The 15,547-nt window shown below is 41.1% G+C and overlaps 1 protein-coding gene across 1 annotated transcript in view; it reads left to right on the top strand.

The window, feature by feature from the left end:
* Positions 1-15,547, top strand: part of DAAM (disheveled-associated activator of morphogenesis-like protein) — an 879,757-nt gene that overhangs the window by 518,314 nt on the left and 345,896 nt on the right. The gene's annotated exons all lie outside the window — the stretch shown is intronic.

A 15,547-nucleotide genomic window follows, 5' to 3' on the forward strand; every position in this document is an offset into this window, starting at 1 on the left:
TTGTGTAAAAAAGGCTGCCTTCACACGTACCATTTTGCAACTTAAAAACTGTGGATCTTGAGTGGTTCAACTGTGGCTAAAATCGACCACTGTTAAGTTGTTCTGTGTGGTTATTTGAAATGCAGGCGCTCTACAGACATGAAATGAAATGTCGTATGGCTTTTAGTGCCGGGATATCCCAGGACGGGTTCGGCTCGCCAGGTGCAGGTGTTTCTGTTTGACACCCGTAGCCGACCTGCGCGTCGTGATGAGGATGAAATGATGATGAAGACAACACATACGCCCAGCCCCCATGCCATTGGAATTAACCAATTAAGGTTAAAATCCCAGACCCGGCCGGGAATCGAACCCGGGACCCTCTGAACCGAAGGCCAGTATGCTGACCGTTCAGCCAACGAGTACTGACATGGATTTCGAAGAGAAAGCATTGTCGTTAATTTTGAAACGTTGACGAAATCGGCTTTATTGAAATAGTTGGTAGGATTGATTTTTACAAGTTCCTTTGCGTCGCACCGACGGTAACTATGGGATACAAAAGGGCTAGGAGAGGGAAGGAAGCTTGCATGGCCTTAATAAATGCTCAGCCCCAGCATTTGTCTGGTGTGAAAATGGGAAAAACCATCTTCAGGGCTGCCGACAGTGGGGTTCGAACTCACTATCTCCCGAATGCATACTCACAGCTTCACGCCCCTAACCGCACGGCCAACTCGCTCGGTAGTTTATAGGATTAATCCTGTAACAGACAACTGGAGGGAAGGCCAGTTCCACTTACTGTATCTGCCTTCGAGAATGTGGGATGAGAAGCTTTTATAATTATTTTAGAACTAGCATTTGTACCCGTTCTTTGCACTAGAATTTGCAATGAATTAAACGTTTCCTTCATGAATGTGTAAGCTTAATTGGTCTACCGCCGGGCTGAGCGGCTCAGACGGTTAAGGCGCTGGCCTTCTGACCCCAACTTGGCAGGTTCGATCCTGGCTCAGTCCGGTGGTATTTGAAGGTGCTCAAATACGTCAGCCTCGTGTCGGTAGATTTACTGGCACGTAAAAGAACTCCTGCTGGATTACATTCCGGCACCTCGGCCTCTCCGAAAACCGTAAATGAGTAGTTAGTGGGACGTAAAACGAATATTATTAATTGGTCTCCCAACTTTACCTTTCACTATTCCCACTCTCTGTACCTCATCGATATCTACTTCACTAGCATTTATCTTCATTCTGTTCTACACAAAGTTCACTACCTTATAAACTATGTGCCACATTATCTTCTTTAGCTGCTTCAACACCGTATATAAAAATATTTTTCCTCCTTCGTTCCTGGTTTCTATCCATAATTTCTGTCTTGAGTTTCCCCCTCCATCTCCGCCTCATTTTCCCCCACTTTTTCCTTCATCTCGTGCACCTCATTTTTAACGCACTGTCAACTCCTTGGAATGATCTCGTATCATCTCCTTTAATTGGTCTATCTGACACGCCTCCTACACCAGTTCTTTAAGCGCCTCTATCTCTTCTCACCCTAGGGTACCAATTGGGTCTGGCCCTGGGGTTATCTCTACACCACGTATTATAAGCAGCGCTGACAGCACCACCGCTACCAGCATCCCTGCCATCTCCCCCATTTCCTCGCCCTTCATCCTCATACTCAATTCCGTTTTCTTCTTCCTCCTGCACTGCCAATCCTCACTCGATAAAGTTCTAGCGCTATCCCCATACTTCAGCACACACCCAGCACATTCGCTCTCACTGCTTACTCAGTTGAGACTGACACGTAAGCAACCACATGTAGTTCCATTACTTGGACACATTTGGTTTTACATTCTGCTCACGGCTGCGTTGTCATCACTTTTTCGCGGATTTTAGCAGTGTCCGAATATTTATGGGAGTGACTGTATATAAATTAAAAATTAGTAGTAATAACAGTGTGTTTGTGGAGATGAAGAAACTGCAACTACCTTATTTTTGATTGTCCATTCTTCAGCAAAGCTAGATACATTTTGGAACAACATTTCAATGGTTGTACAGTAATGTTAGTCAAACCTATTTTTAGAATATTTCACAAGATCTGTTGTTTGAATGATTTTTTTAAAGTTCATGCAGTTTATTTTAGAAAAAAATTAAGTATAGTTTTCCTTTTCCCCCAGTATAGTTAATTTGTGTGTGTAATCACTCGCTTCAAAAATTTTGTATTATATGTTTGTAGTATTTAAGGTAACTAGTTATAACCTACAGCCGTAATATGCAAGACAAAGTAGGGCATTTTCATGGATAACAAATAAATAAATAAATAAATAATACTTGTGATTAGTAGCATCACGCGGGAAACACCATGGGTCACCCTTACTTGCGAGTAGTACCACTATGTTACGTACACAATAGGTTTGTAATTAGAAGCAGCAGAGAGGGGTTCACTGTGGGTTTACATTACCTGTGATTAGTACCCACTATGTGAGGAGCACTGCGGAGATATCGGCGCCCGTCATTAGTACACCTAGGTGAGGAACACCATGGGTTTGCGTTACCTATGAGTGACCTGTTGCCTGTGCGACGTACAATCCTTGTGAGTAGTACCATAATCTGTGGAACACCGTGAGTCTACGCTAATTTTGATAAGTACCGCAACATGAGAAATACTATGGTTCTACTTTACTAACGATAAGTACAATAAGGGCCGTTGACCTTGATTTTGGACCCCTTTTGACAACAAGCACTGTGCTCGATAGCTGCAGTGTGGTCAGTATCCAGTATTCGGGAGATAGTAGGTTCGAACCCCACTGTCGGCAGCCCTGAAAATGGTTTTCCATGGTTTCTCATTTTCACACCAGGCAAATGCTGTGGCTGTACCTTATTCAAGGCCACGGACGCTTCCTTCCCACTCCTAGCCCTTCCCTGTCCCACCGTCGCCATAAGACCTATCTGTGTCGGTGCGACGTAAAAGCAACTAGCAAAAAAATTGACAACAAGCATTATCGATTCAGGATTGTGCTTTAGAAGCAGCCCCTTGGTCAGTAATGATATTTTAAGATACTGCAGTTTCTGGGAAGGTGGGGCATTGCGGGTCGGATCCACTTATTGTTTTAAACTCATATTCATCCATTCGTTCTTCGTCCTCACGTTTTGAATTCTGGCCATTGAATGATTTTGGACATCTAAATTGTCATTACATGTCTTCTCATTTCGTATCATTAGGGGCCGATGACCTAGATGTTAGGCCCCTTAAAACAACAAGCATCATCCTCATCCTCATCCTCATCCTCATACTTCCTGCTCTCTACCACTAGTGTAACACAGGAAGATGCGAGTACAAACATTTCTTCAAATCGCCGAAAGACGCACAATCGTCGCAGTCAGTTCGCGTGTGTATCATTGTGTTATTGGTTCATGTATATGCATGAAAAGCTGAGTTATTTCGTACAATCAGTAAACGTACCTGTTCACTTCCGTTTGTACTAGTGTTATTTTGTACAGAACTGTGAAATGAATTAATCTTGTAATGCTTATAGGTATTTTAAAGTGTACTTGTTTTATTCCGTTTGTGCAAGTTTTACTTGTTTATAGCACTGAAACTTCAGATTTTCCTCAGAAATATTCAACTGTTGTGTACCTTTTTGCAAATCTCGGCAAAGTGGTTCGCAGCCAGAAGGGAGACGATTTCATGAAATGCCGTATAGAAGGGAGTTAAGAGAAAACTGTTTGTCGGCTGTATCTAGACACGGTCCTCATAAAGGAAGTAGTTGGATATAATGAGATTACTCTCGCATTTGTAGGCTTTACGCCTTATTTGAGAAGGTGATTAAAGCCGTGGAGGGTAGTGGATTCCTTGTAATCAGAATTGTGATATACAATCACAAAACAAACATCTTCATGTTTAGACATTTTGAAAAGCCTGAAATGTCAAAATGATAAAATTCCAATAAATCTGGAAACAGAAAATCAAATTCTAATTTGCGGGTACTTGGTTCGTGTTGTTGAGAGGGTGGAGTGTAACATTTGCGTCAGCGAATATCTTACTGCCTAGAGCTTATACACCACTAAATGGAATTGATTATGCATCAGGTCAGTGGAGGATATTGATACCCAAAACATTGTTTTGTTACTCTGATGAAGCATCTGCAGGAGTTTGTTGAAGCTGCTATGCCCTACTGTCGGAAGTCCTGCAAACTTACGAGAACTTGTCACTTCCCTTTCAGAACACGTTCTGTTACAATGTGCGCTAAAATAATATAAGCAAACTGTTAGTGGTATCATCCTAATCAAGTTCGTAAGACCTCTGTTAACTGATACTGCGTTGGCAAGAACACAAAATGTTAGCCTCCTGGTGTGTCACTCCAAGCCTTCGTCCAGAAAAATCTTTAAATTGTGACATAAAGTGGCCAACTATGACTTCATACAGGTAATATTATTTGTGTAATTTACGAGCTTCAGTGAACATATGACCATTCGTTATGGTATGACTATCCTGTACTGCATAGTGTTTTGTAGGTTGTCGTCATAAAAATTCGTTAAGAACTTTGTTTGCCTATCTAGCCGAGAATTTCTGTCGCAGCCTACTCGCAAAAAGCCTCGTATAGAGCAGGCAGTACAGGAGGATCGAAACTGTGGTTGACAAATCACATCATAACAATGGTCATTGTAATGTTATTTTTGACCAGTTTTATGAGCTGTCGATGTTGTAGGTCTTCATACATAATTTTCTTTCGACTCTGCGACATTACAGCATCTACTGTAAAGGCAGTCATTCCTTCTTTCATGACTCTCTCTTGTGATTCTCGATAACTTTTCGATAGGAACAATAAAATAGTAAAATACATTTTAGGTACATTCCCATAGACTACCAATTCATTCAGCATGAATAAAAATTATTCACCGGGCGAGTTGGCCGTGCGGTTAGGAGAGCGCAGCTGTGAGCTTGCATCCGGGAGATAGTAGGTTCGAATCCCATTGTCGGCAGCCCTGAAAATGTTTTTCCGTGGTTTCCCATTTTCACATCAGGCTGTACCTTAATTAAGGCCACGGCCGCTTCCTTCCAACTCCTAGCCCTTTCCTATCCCATCGTCGCCATAAGACCTGTCTGTGTCAGTGCGACGTAAAGCCACTAGCAAAAAAACTAGTCAAGTTGGCAGCATTGATGAACCCTTTATTTGCCTTTTAGTGTGTAACCTTACGCGCCGAGTGTTATACGCGAGGTAGTAATAGTGTCCGTACTGTATCTATCGTATGCTGGAGTAATACTCTTCCTCGTAACGGTACAACATTTTGCAATATTATCACTATGGAAAGGATTTTAAGGTGGAAAGTATTGCCAGAAAAGGAGGAAAAGGGTTCTGAAAATACATATAAATACTGTATATGTGAAGAAGGGGTTGATGAAATCACGTTATGAAGGTAAACCAGCTACATGAACTTTCCTTATCTTATTTACGGGTTCTAATAATTAATACACTTGTTATATTGGATTACACAAAACATTTCATTGTTACTGTACCGGGCGGTACACCTCCACGCCGCTTGTTCAAATATTGCGCCAATTGAAACTCCTCTACAGGAGAAAGCCTGAACCTTGAAAAACTGTATTAACTCAACAGTTTCTCCGAAGATGGCACTGTGTGAATTTTGAAGTGTTTTTGTTTGTCATTGATCAAGAAGTGTGGACGTTCTCTACCAGATGTCTCTACAAAAAAACTATGATCATGCACTCTGGTGCAAAGGAATGAACCTTCTTGAAGAAATTTTTTATTCAAAAGTTGTTGTCTTTACTAAATTTTGTTCTTTTATTTTTGGGTTGGCAATATTAATCCTTCCTTCCGCCAGGTTTGAACTTAGCCAATCCCGAATTTCTTTAATTAATTCTCAGCCAGTCATGTATGTCTTCTTCGATATGGATATGTAGCTCTAAGCTATCCAATAAAGTTGAGGGGGTGTGTCTACTCATTCTTGAAAGGTCTCGAATTTTCCACGAGGGTATAAAAACCGCTGATTTTCTTGTCTCCGGGCCACTAGTATAACATCTAACTCAGTGTGTGGATATGTAGCAGGGGGCGGGAAGCGCCTTTTTCTTCAAGCAGCAGCTCTTCAACAAGGTAATGGCCTTTTAACATCTTTATATCTTGCTAGCTCAGCAGTTTAACTCTCGGAGAGGGTTCGAAACCTTTAATATGTAACCTACCACTTTAAAATGTAAATTCCTCTTCTGTTTATGAGAAAACTACAAATCTCTTTCACTGTAAAGCGGGGATAGAGAGTGCTTTACCCTCTCGAACTCCCCTTCATTTTGAAATTGAGGTGACTACGTTTTCATAACCGTTTCTTCTCCTCCTTAATGTATTAAAGTTTTCTCATACGGGTCACCTCCCTAGCTTGGGATTAGCCCCTGTGTATCGGCCTAGAGCCACTTAGGTTTTAAAAGGTGTATTTTGGAGTGCAAGTTCACGCCTCCAGTTCTTTCTGTACTTTGGGCCAGTAACTCATCCTGATGTTTTGTTTTCTTCATGCAAAGGCCCTGTAGGTTGGGTATTAGATACCCCTGTTTCGCTGTATGTGTGCCTTGAGGGCAGTTAGAAGTGAAGTTTGTTGTGGCCTTGGATAGGCTTGTAAAATTGAGAGCAGGTCCGCTCTTTCTGGTATTTTGGAAAGTGCCTCTAGGAGGCTTAACATTGTAATTAGGAGCAAGTGCTCCTGGCATGATGGGGTTTTCTGCCCCTTTGTTCAATTTTGTACCTTGGTAAAGTTAGGCTAATAGCTCAAGGATTGTGACGGCGGGGCTCGAAGCCCAAAACCTTGTAAAAAAAAACCTGAACGGGTAAAATTATTTTGTACCTGCCTTTCGTTGTTATTTCACCTAGTGGAAATTGTTAAATGTTGTTATCCGTTATTTGTTGATTTTGAAAAGAAAATATACCCTTTGTTAAGGTTTTAAAATTAACTTTAATTTTGTAGTTGAGACCTATTCCAGCCCGCACCTTCTTTCACCTCTGACTTCCACGGATAACTCCGTAACAGTTACCATTGATGCTTTCACTGCCCGTAAAACCAAGGACAAATTGTTCCCACTTTTACATCCTGGAGTATACGAAATTCCCTGTACTTGCAGTAAGGTATACATTGGCCAAACATGCCGGTCGATTGGTACTCGTATCAAGGAACATGAACGAAATATTCGTCACAACCAGCCAGACAAATCAGCAATAGCTGAGCACGCTCTATCGTCGGGTCATGATGCTACCAGCCAGACAAATCAGCAATAGCTGAGCACGCTCTATCGTCGGGTCATGATGCTATGTTCCAAGATACACGAGCTCTTACCCACACTAGACACTACAGGTCCAGGATTATACGGGAACCTGTGGAAATACGTAGAAGTCCTAACAATTTCAACAGGGACACTGACTATCAATTAAGTAATACCTGGTTGCCAGTCATTAAGGATTTACGTAGGTAGTTCCCTTCCCTGTCCCCTTCACTATTGTTTCGTTTCTGTGTTTTGCAAATTCGTGCGTTCCTCATCGCTAAATGTTTCATTCCAGGCTTGTGCCAATTTCATACCTTAATATGTGCGTACACCTGTTATGTGACCCTCTCAGGCTGATTCTGATGGTTCCGTCAGCTTCCGCTTCGAACGTTAGTGTTCGGGGAGCCATCTGGTGACGTATGAACATACCATTTCCACTTCTGTTATAACGTCTAAATTTAAACCTCATGGTTTGAGAAGCGTTTCGCGTGGACAGTCGAGATTTTCTTCTGAAGTCGCAGAGCAAAGTTCTCTGCGAAACATAAAAAATTTCACCTTATTTTCTTCACACGGCATAAGCCCAAAAGCCTATATCATGTCTAACAGTTCAATGATTTTGACAGGAAATAGCTAGCGCTTTGAACTCAGTAGATTCTTGTATATACAGAGAAACTCCAGTCGACAACTACAGAAACCAATCAATTTTCGTAAAGGGATTTCAGTCAAAGTTGCAAAGGTTTCCACATCTGGATTGTTCTTCAAATTTAATTCGAATTTGTCTTTAGCAAATCGATCAAGATTCTCTCTAACACTCATCTTCTCCCTAACTCAGAATCTCATCAGGTAAATACTTGTAGCGATACACTGCAAAAATGTTCCAACTCCAGGTCTTTGTTGTTGAGTACTTTTTGGGCCTCTTTGATGCCTCCTGTGTCCATTTAGTCTAGGGCATGTATGAAGTATCTGATTTTATCAAAAGTTTTGCCCAAGAAAATCTGTTAAAGCAGAGAAAAGAGATTCTGTCTAATCTTTAAAAAACGCAGATAAAATTGGGGGTGGGGTGGAGACGTAGTGCTGAAACATGGAATAGAAGGGAAAAGATGGCAACATGTACTAATCTCACACACCAAAAAAGTGCAAAAGGTACAATAAATTGTGTTTATTTCGCTTCATTTCATGTCACGAGGAACACACAACTGATTTCACGCTACAGCGCACAGCCCTTCACATATGTTATAGGATTACATGTTCCACCCCAGTTGCACCTTAAAAACCTTTCAGTAAATATCGCCCACAAAATGAAGTCGTTTATCGAATGAAGAAACTGACATTCTATAAAACTGGAGGGACTTGCACATTTTGTGTTTTCCGAACATGGCATAGAATTGTCCTGTCGAAATGCCATTAGATAACATGCGGCAAGTCCATCGGCGACTGTTTTCTCGAAATGTATCTTTTACGAATTTCTTCAAGCAAAATAATGATCTGCTCAATAACAGCGTTTTAGCTGTTCGTGTAGAATAGCCGAGCGTTTTGATCTCTGTTTAAGAGCGCGATTTGACGGTCACCTGCAGTTTGCAAATTTTACGGGCGGTAACAGGCGGCCACACAGTGGCGTTTGAACAGCTCCTGTAGAATGGGTGTTGAAGTCTACACATTTCATGTGAAATCCACAATGATGATAGTTGCTAATGCATATTAATTGCTGGTGTTAAACTGGAGCATGATCACTAGATAAGTCGTACCTGCAGCTAGGATTGAGTACAGCAGATTCCCGTCGATATTAAAGAGGCCACAAACGTTGAGGTGAATTTTAGACTGGCTCAGCTGTTGGGAGAACAATTGTAGCTGGTTCATGGTACCATCATCCAGTGTCTGTAACAACAGGAACTTCTGAACCAGAGCCACAGTGAATTTCTCTTGGCTGATCATCATTTGAGCATTTACCGTTAGGAGAAAGATAGGAGAGGCTTCAGTAAACAACCAACACATCCCCAGCAGTGTAGTCTCCTGCAGGAGGCTCTCTGATATCAAAAGAACGTGTATTGACGCAACTGTTCCTATGAACAGCTTGGTTAGAATAAGCAACACCACAAAACCATAGATCGAATTGGCGACATCCACGGTAGAATACAGAATGGCATGTATCTCCCTAAACCAGAGTATTTTATCTCGGAGATTCCTCGTAGCTGATATATTTAATGTGTGAAAACGGATTGGACTCCATTTGTTGCTTCCAGAGGCTGAAGAGGAATACTCCTTCATGCGAACAGATACACTATCAGTAAATGAGTCAGAATGAATCCACTGTCTTTCCCGAAGAAGACTTTGTATGGTCCACCGTCCATTTTGACAAGAGCCAATCTCCTGCACAAGGCAGGTATTGAGTGCCTGTAATCTGTGTCTCACATGCATTGCAACTCCTGAATAGTGATGAACTATAAGTATCAAGAATACGTTCACTATGTACGAAGAGATATATTTCCAAATGTCCCAATAATGCATTATGAGATAGTAAGAATGTGTGATAGCGCAAATGCACATATAAAGAAAGAGTGTAATCAGTTCGGTTATCTGGATCTTCCTATTACTCATTCCCATATGGATTGAGGGGAGATTCTTGTCCACCAGATGTAGTAGCTCATACATATCTTCTTGGCATGTTCCATACGAAATCGCACACCACAGCAAGGGTACAAGACCAGCTATGATAAAGAGGCAGTAGCGTATTGTGTAACTGAATACTTCGGTTACTTTCATGGGACGAATGATGTCCAAATGTGTTATTGTATATATCGAACACGTTACATAGACGGATGTTACGAACATCCAATACATCACCTGTACATTACAACGGCCAATCCTCTTGCGCACGGGGGCTATACCGAATATTCGAGATAAGAACATGAGAGGAAATACTGATTGGTACACGTCGCACGGCTTCATGAAACTCTGCATGCTACCAGCTTCTAAGACAGCCAGGATTCTACTAAAGTGCGAGGCTCTTAACAAGCCTGTTAACTTAATCGAGTAATATTCTAATGGATGACCAAACATTGACAGTGGACACCTGTCTGTCATGGCTGATGATATCAAAGAATGACTGTTGTACTAAATCTCAGTGGTGGCTCGTCGCTGTGAAGTTAGGTCACGAGCTATTAGAAAAGAAAAAAAGTACACATGCTTATCTTAATAATTCAACTCAGATATTTATTGTATACCGAATCGATCTTTCGGTCCGTAAAGGCTGCACACTTATGTTGGTCTTCATAGAATGTCTGTTTCTTTATTAACTGTTGTACAAGTTCTTCCTGCATTGCAGTATTTCCCTAAAGAAGAAAGTATTTCTTCTCAAATTGCATTCCTGAGGCGTGATTTATACGTTTCAGACACACACACACACACACACACACAAACTGCTTCTTTCCGCAGATGCTGCTTTAACAGTTTTCTTGAGGGTTCAAATTTAACATTGTCCTGAACACCATATTTGGATGGGTAATTTCATTTATCGCGTCTGTTGGTTTCGATAAGTTACAGAAGTGTGAAAGGAAATATTCCTTTTCGTGAAGTTCAAAACTTTACTTCAGTATTAACGACAATAAACTGATAGTACTGTACTTCCGAAAGTGGAATAAGAATTGGAAGGGATGGCCATGGAACGGGGAAGGAAGCTGAAACCATTTCGAAGATGGCTGAGGAGGAAATCGAAATCCCCTCTACTCGGTTGACTTCCCGAGGCTGAGTGGACCCTGTACCAAATTTTTCAAATTTCGTGGCACAGCCGGGAATCAAACCCGGGCTTCCCGGGTTGACAGCTGATCGCACTAACCACTACACCACAGAGGTGGACTAAACCAACATAAGAAAAATACATTTTAAAAATAATTCTGATAAAAATCATTGAAGTGGTGAAGTGCCACCACATTAAGACAAAATTGCACTAGAGATCTTAATCTTTTTTATATGTAGTAACATGGTGATGATCAGAGTTGTTCACGCATTTCATATACGCATTTGCTGTCTGGGTCATGAAAACGCGTGTTTTTGCAGATGATGTTATAGTATCCATGTACTGCCAACGAGTTCACAAGACGTCGAAGTTCCTGATTAGTGTCGGACCAAGATTTATTCTTCATGGCCTCCGTCGTGTAGAAGCTGGACCAGATCTCACTTCTCTTCTTCTCTTCCGTCCAGTTGTCCTGTAGGAAATCGTAAACTTCATTCGTAGGTCTTCTATAAAGAAGGGCTATTTTTGCCTAGTCCATAGGCTAGTCTCGGTCTGGTAGCCTGTATTTTGAGATACCTAGGGTAGCTTTCAAATAGCGTGATATGACGCTTCCAATATCCTTCGATCCTTGACGCTGAGCTTTTCCCCTACATCTCTTCCATATTTATTTATTTATTTATTCATTTATTTATTTAACATTGCCTTTTACAGAGGTTGCCTCCAACTACAAAAGGCAGTATATAGAGCATTTAAAATATAACAAAGATGTTGAAAAAATAGAACAGAACAAAATAAACAAAATGAGTCTGTCTCGCAAACAAGATCCTCACGTATCCTTTGTGCAACCATAATTTGTTATTAAATTCTAATAAGTGCATTAATTAATATTACCAGTAAAACAATCTACAGTAAAAGGAAATACTCTACTCATAAGACACAATTTACAATGAAGTGTTGTACAGTATACAGCAATATATTGGAATCGAAATCTACTTTCAATCTATTAGGTCGCGTTACGTACATTTAGTACGTGTTGAAGAGATGTTAAGTACTGAACAAAAATGGCCAAACGGACACCAGTGGGATCCGAACCCACAACTTACGGTTGTACGTAACACGAGCTAATAGGTTGAAAGTAGATTTTGATTACATACATACATACATACATACATACATACATACATACATACATACATACATACATACATACATACATATCTTGATTGCCACCCTAGTATACATCATCAGCTTACAAGCAATAAAGACAGAGCGAAACAAAAACAAACAAACAATAGCTACTACATCTCTCTTAAAAATACTTAACGACATTAACTACCTCAGTATCATCTGACACGTACGCGGATAGCCAGCACACATGCAGGACGCTACCGCATTATTATTATTATTATTATTATTATTATTATTATTATTATTATTATTATTATTATTATTATTATTATTATTATTATTATTGTACCGGGCGGTACACCTCCACGCCGCTAATTCAAAAGGTGCGCCAGTTGAAACTCCTCTGCTGGAGGAAGTCTGAACTTTATTGACGGTATTAATTTTCTACTTTCTCAGAAGATGTCACTACCTGTAAATTTTGGAGTTTTAGAACTGTCATTTTTGATGTGTTTTTGTTTTGCTTGAAGTAAGAAGTGTGAACTTTCTCTTCTAGAGGACACTACTGAAGAACTACAATAGTGCACCCTAGTGCGAAGAAAAAGAACTGTTCTTTGGAGAAAATTTTATTTCAAAAGTTTGTTCTTTGTTAAATTTCTTTCAGTCATTGGTTAAGTTGGCAATATTACCCCTTTCTTTCCCCTTGTTTTAAATCTAGCCAATCCCGAATTTCTGAAATTAATTTTCCACCAATAATGTGTTTCTTCTTCATCTTGTGTAGGGGTTTCTCTTTATTCTCCAATAAAGTGATTGTGGGCGGGTGTTCTCATTCCCCTAACGCCTCGAACCTTCCGCGAGAGTATATAAACTGCTGATTTTAGGGTCTCTGCGCCACTTCTGTTCCATCTTTCAGTGTGTAAAGTACATAGCAGGGGGCGGGAAGCGCCTCTTTCTTCGGCAGCGGTCAACAACAAGGTAATGGCCAATTAATAACTTCTTTCTTTGCTAGCTCAGCAGTTTAACTCTCGGGGCGGGTCCGAAGCTTTTTCCATTATGTAACCTTCCTTAAAATGTAAAGAAACTTGTATCTATTTCATCTTTTAAACTGCATATCGGGATAGAGAGTGCTTAACCCTCTCGAGCTCCCAATCATATTGTTTTGAGGTGAACTTATTTTTCTCAACCTATTCTTCGTTAATATAATGTAAATTGTTCTTTTCTGAAGTCACCTCTGTAGTATGGGATTAGCCCTTGCATTAACGGCCTAGTGCCAAGTAGGTTTTAAATAAAGTGTATTAGGAGTGCGGAGAGCCTCCTTTCAAGTTGGTATTTTAGAGGCCATATAATTAACCTTTCCTCACTTAATAGGCCTCAGTAGATTGGGTATTTTACCCCTGTGTTTATGTCCGTTGAGGACAGCTTGAAGGTGGAGTTTGGTGTGGCCTGGGAGAGGCTTAAATTTGAGAGCGAGTGGCTCTTTTCCGGAAACTGAGTCTTGTATGCCTCGAGGAGGCTTTACGGTGTAATTTGGAGCAAGTGCTCCAGGGTTTGATTGGGGTCTTCTGCCCCGTTGTTGAAATTTGTATATCGTAAAGTTGGGCTAGTTGCTCAAGAATTGTGTTTTCAGGGCTCGAAGCCCAAATCCTGTAAATACTGTAATTGTACTTTGTTGTCTTGCTACTCCGTACCTGCCATTCTTGTTATTTCTGAATTTTGGAAAGAAAATATAACCTTGTTAAATTTTACATTTAACTTTAATTCCGTAGTTGGAGACCTATTTACACCCGCACCTTCTTTCACCTCTACCTACCACGGAAATCTCCGTAACAATTATTATTATTATTTCGTATGGCAAAACAAGGATACATTATAAATACACATTTCTTAAATAAGTATGTGATTTACATGACAGCATTCAAAACTTAATGTCCAGACTTTTCAGCCAGTCCACTGCTTCTGTAGAGGCACCATGTAATTCTTGAACGGATCCATTGAATCTTCTTTTTGGGCAGTCCATAACAACGTGCTGGATGGTCTGAGGCACATTATCACAGTCCCAGGATGGACCTTAAGCTCCGTTTAACGGATATCCTAGAAAATAGAGGATACATTTAGCTACCGCACTACTAACTACCCTAAACACCAACCCCTACCTACCACCTAAAAAATTAATTAGACTGGTCGCTGCGTCAGCCCTGGTATGGAACACACGCCCGCAACCCGTCGACAGCAGCCACCAGCCTCGCCACGTGAGAACTGATATCATATCTCACCGACACTGTGTTCCTTCCCTACTATGGGTGACATGCCACCCTGGCGGAAACTAGACCCAAGAGGTGGCGTGCCACACACTTCCGTTATGTACGTCACACATACTCTTGCCCATTGTCAGCGCACTACCTTCCCTCTCCTTTTTCTTCCCTTGCAGACATGCTCAAGCCTAACTTCTTTGGGGTGGGTCAAGTCCCCACCCCTCCATTCTCCCTTGATACGTCACCCTCTCCTCTCTCGCACTACTTCCGCTCACTAAGATTTCGATTACAATGCGATCGTGAAAATACAATAGTAATGAGTATATTGGAATGTTTAGTAAAGAATGCTTCATACCATTAGCGGCGCTTGGGAATTAGAAGTGGGCGGGGGGGGGGGGCACAAAAATGTACAGCGACAAAAAGTAGCCGGGTTTGTGGGATTTAGCGGGTCGGCTGCAACCGGCGTATATACATTAGTGTTGGCTACTGAATGCATGATTCGAAGCAGTGTATCGATTCATTCAAGTGTCCGAGTGAATCGATTCACAGGAACGGCGAGCTCACGGCACACGATTCAGCTTACTCCCAGCGGACAGTGCTGAGTGGCGCACTCACTGGACACGCGGAGAGCCGAGCTTCCGCTGCAGCGAGACATACAGTGAGCCATGGTACAGTACACTGAAAGAATCGTATGCTATAATGGATTCTCGAGCTCAGCTCATTTGAAAATAATACCCATTTGCATTCACTGTCCTCTTCTTACAGGGAGGTTTAAATAATATATGGTGTTATTTGCAGTGTTAAAAAGGTAGTCAAATCATAATTCTGAAGTAGCTAGTAAGTAGGTAGGCTATTAGGTTATACTATTTTTATTAGTTCAATGAATCTTAGTATTATAACTTAGTTGACATTTGACAATTAAACTCTTCTCTAGCCTGCCCTATGACTATGAGTCATGCTCATGACCACTGAAAAGTACCTGTTTTATTTTGGGAAGAACGGCTCAGTATTCTCTCAGTTCATATGTCACATCGTTGCACAAGACTTCAATCACATGTGGACAGACGCAATAACTTAACCAACAGTATGTTGAATCAGAAAACAGCGGGCTACTGTACATCTCGGGTAGCCTATACAAAATATGACGATTTAAAAAAAATCCACAGCTGAGCGAGTTGTCGTGCGGTTAGTATCGCGTAGCTGTGCGCTTGCATTC

Source organism: Anabrus simplex, chromosome 11 (assembly GCF_040414725.1).
Source record: "Anabrus simplex isolate iqAnaSimp1 chromosome 11, ASM4041472v1, whole genome shotgun sequence".
Lineage (NCBI taxonomy): Eukaryota > Metazoa > Arthropoda > Insecta > Orthoptera > Tettigoniidae > Anabrus > Anabrus simplex.